The sequence below is a fragment of the Panthera onca genome, chromosome A1 (genome assembly GCF_046562875.1).
Source record: "Panthera onca isolate mPanOnc1 chromosome A1, mPanOnc1 haplotype 2, whole genome shotgun sequence".
In the NCBI taxonomy this organism is placed as follows: domain Eukaryota; kingdom Metazoa; phylum Chordata; class Mammalia; order Carnivora; family Felidae; genus Panthera; species Panthera onca.
Window position 1 is genome coordinate 159,739,072 of NC_138339.1, and position 3,751 is coordinate 159,742,822.

The following is a 3,751-nucleotide window of genomic DNA, read 5'->3' on the forward strand; positions in this document are numbered from 1 at the left end:
ATTCGTGTTTTGCCATGGAAGTTGCTGTTTTCCTGCGCAGAACGACCGCTGTGGTCGCGGGAAGAGAGGCATGGCCGGCACGCGGTCGTGCGTGTGCGCCACAGTGAACGTGAACCCAGAGCAGTGACGGACAGTGGGAACCCACGGCCGGCTCCTCCTCCCGCAGGCTCGTGCGGGCCTCAGGCGCAGAATCCCCCACACTTCGCGTTTTCCAAACCAGCATGCCGAGGCTCTCAGAGGTCGGGGGCTTTGCAAGACCACGAAGGCATGCTTAGCGGGAAATGTGCAGCCCCCAGCCCCGCCTGTGCGTGGTGGGCAATCTTCAGTTACTCCTTTTGGGTGGTCTGGCCCCACACTTTACTGTTTCGTTCCAATTCTGTAAACGAACGTGCCTTACTTTAGGCTGAAAAATACCAACAGCTCATACTTCCAGCTGTTTTGTCAGTATTTTTTCCCAACACACATTTCTAAAAAATTTTATCTCGTTACTGAAAGTTTGTACTTTTCGACCACCCTCACCATTTCACTCCCCCTCCCTTCTGGCAATCTATCCTCTGTTTCTATGAGTTCAGTTTTTTTAGATGCCACAAATAAGAAATTATATAATATTTGTCTTTCTCTGTCTGATTGATTTCATTTAGGATAACGTCCCCAGGGTCCATCCATGTTATTGCAAATGGCGGAACTTCCTGCTGATTAATATTCCACGTATGTACCTTCTTCATCCATTTGCCTGTCGGTGGGCACTGAGCCCGTCTCTATGTCCCGGACATTGTGAGTAACGCTGCTATCAACCTGGTGGTGCAGATGCCTCTTCGAGATCCTGTTTTCATTTCTTTCAGATAAATACCCAGAAGTGGGACTACTGTGCTGTACAGCACTTCTGTGTTTAATTTTTGAGGGATTCCGTACTGTTTTCGTGAGTGGCCACACCAGTTTCTATTCCCAATAGTGCACGAGGGCTCCCTTTTCTCCACGTCTTTGCCAACACGCGTTATCTCTGGTCTTTTTGGTGACAGCATGTTCTTCAGAGTTTTAAGGTCTGCATGCCCTTTGCCTGCCCCGTGTCCCCACCTCCTGCCAGTGTGGCCGAGTGGGTGTCCCTGGCTTGGGATGACTGTTCGTGTCACATTCATATTCCAGAAGTACTTCTCTCTGCAGCACCAAGAAACAATGTGAATTTCAATAACATCTGACACAGTGACTCTGTTGCTGTGCTTTTGTGATTTAGATTTTATAGTGGACATTTGTAAAAACGTCTTTGAAATATATGCATTTCCCATGACAGAAACAGGAATAGACATCAGTGCATAGACTCTGAAATCAGGATTCTTTGAATAGCTCCAAAGCCAACATTTTGACAGATTCTGGAGAGTTCTACATCTACAAAGATAACAGACCTGAGAGCTTGGTGAAGCAGTCCAAGAAACTCAGGAAAAAATGAAAAACTCATAACATTTGTTGATGCCAGCAAAAGTAGACAATGGAATACAATCCAAGCTGGAGTCCCAGATTCCAGTCCAGCTATGATGGGCCTTGTGTCCAGCCTCTGAGCCTCCGTTTCCTCATCTTTAGAAATGGGCACAATGGGAGAGTTGCCTTTTGAAATTATGACAACAGAGTGGTAGAAGGGAAACCTTTAGGATTTCCTGAAAATTGGGTTCATGTAGGGGGTGCATCTCTTAGCTGTGCAAGCATCCAGGCCTCTTTGGTTGTCAAAGACAAAAGCAGAACCTAGGTCCGTGGGCCCCACGGGCTTCTGAGTACCCGCCCGCCTTCCCTGACGGCCCAGTGTCTGCGTGGGCCACTTCTTTGTGGCCACTGCTGCAGACACTCGAGGTACAGGAAGGATCAGACTCCGTCTGGGACGTCACAGTGGGGCACGCACCCTTGTACCCGTGCGAGAGTGACGGTGTGTGCGTGGCAGAAGTGACCATAGCTGGAGAAGGCGTGAGTCGTAGAGGCTCACAGAACAGACGTGGAAGGAATCACGGAAGTCAGCTGGTCTAACATTCCCATTTTACAGAGGGAGAAATTGAGATCTGCAGGAATGTGACTGGCTCAAGACTGGCTAGCAGACAAACTGGGGTTAGGTCTCGGATCTCTGATGGCCCCAGATACTTGGAAATCTTTAAATACGGCATCCGTGAAAAGCAGTAGTGAAAGATAGGAACATAGTTACCTTTGATGTATAGACACTCTAATAAACACCCACTGTGTCTACAGGAGCGTTCAACTTTGTGCACAGATTCTCAGACCTTGAGCGGCTCAATACTAAATTGTGGAGTGAGCAGTGACGCAGAGACTCCATGGTTCGCGGGAGTCCTTTGTTTGTGTGAATTCCTTTCCGTTCGATAGTGCAGTACTAGGTACCACGCGGTAAGCGGCTCGCTCTGCACGCGGTCCCACGGGGCTGCCCAGACGGGACGGCTTGCGGGCGCACAGGCGGGGAGGGCAGGCAGCTGTACAAAACAACTTGTTTTCTAAGTGCTGGGTCACCACAGACGTCCAGGGCCACAAGAGGCAACTTTCAAGTGTTCTGCTTCCTTGGGTCTGTCCAAAGTTCAGCGGACGGAGCGCTGGGTGGAGGTCAGGAAGTGAGTGTAGATGTCACTTCAGGTTCTGGGGACCCCATCAGGTCCCCAGAACCTCCAGTTCTGGAATGGGCTTGACAACTCGTGTCTATCTGCCCTGCCCCCTGTCCCCCCGCCCTCCCCCCCCTCCCCCCCCCCCACCAAACTTCCACAATTCCTACAGACAAAGGGTGTCCTTGTGCCACATGCCCTGCGTGGTCACCTCGGGGACGCTAAGTTAGAGACAGTATGCAGTTCAGGCTCTCAGGAAGAAAATGTGCCACGAATTCTAGGTGATCCCACTCTACTCTTGCAGGGGGGCTGACAAAGGTCGTTACACACAGCCCTCTTGTCTTCAATCTTTCAGGCTCTCCTTCTCGACTGTTATACGTTGCGGTCTCAACCAGGCAGAGGACGTCAGGCGTCTACCCGTCTCACTCCCAGATTCTCACATGTGATGTGCAAGAATCCACATTTTCACAACGGACGTGCGCGTGGAGGGATCTGAAAATGTCTTCAAGAGCTTACATAGCACGATCACTTCATGATGTATTTCCTGAGTTTCATTTCACATTATTGGGCTCTGGGATGTCTAGATTTCTGAACAAGGATTTGTTTCCCGAGGACAACTAACCAAAGGAGAAATTCATGTTATTAGCTGAGCACTGCCTATTTCACTGGATTAAAGAGCAAACCCATTAAAAAAAAAAATCAGTTCTCCAGTCTCTAATTTTTTTTCAGCTCTTTTTCCTCCCTTTTTATTTTTTTTTTTTCCGTATGCTTTAAAATTCCTTGTGGCCTTCCCTCCCAACTGCACAATATCAAAAGCTCTCTGTTCTAATCCTCTCCCGGCTGCCTCAATTAATCACTTCTGTATTACACAGCTTGGCGGAGTGCCCACCTGTTCGCCAGCAGGCATTTCGCTTACTTGGCCTCCACAGAGCCGAGGCCTTCTTGCTCTGCTTGGCTGTGTGTTCCTCCTCATTCTCAGGCTCCCATTTTCTTCCCGCACTTTCCCCCGGTGCCCCATTTCACATTCATTTATTCCGTCCGCCCCCTGGAAATCGACCCGCTCTTTCGTGCACGCTGTAAATACTGTTGCAGGCCTGTTCTGGCCTGTTCGGCCTGCGTGGGAGATCTGGAGAGTGCGGGACACGGGCTGTGGTCCAGAGTGTTTA

At 49.7% G+C, this 3,751-nt stretch overlaps 1 long non-coding RNA gene across 1 annotated transcript; it reads left to right on the forward strand.

Annotated features, from left to right (window-relative positions):
* Nucleotides 1–220: 220 nt before the first annotated feature.
* LOC132681821 (uncharacterized) lies at nt 221–3,281 on the forward strand. The gene is made up of 3 exons (XR_009611265.2): nt 221–304; nt 642–774; nt 2,941–3,281. It is a non-coding gene; the product is annotated as an uncharacterized LOC132681821 (long non-coding RNA).
* Nucleotides 3,282–3,751: the final 470 nt, after the last annotated feature.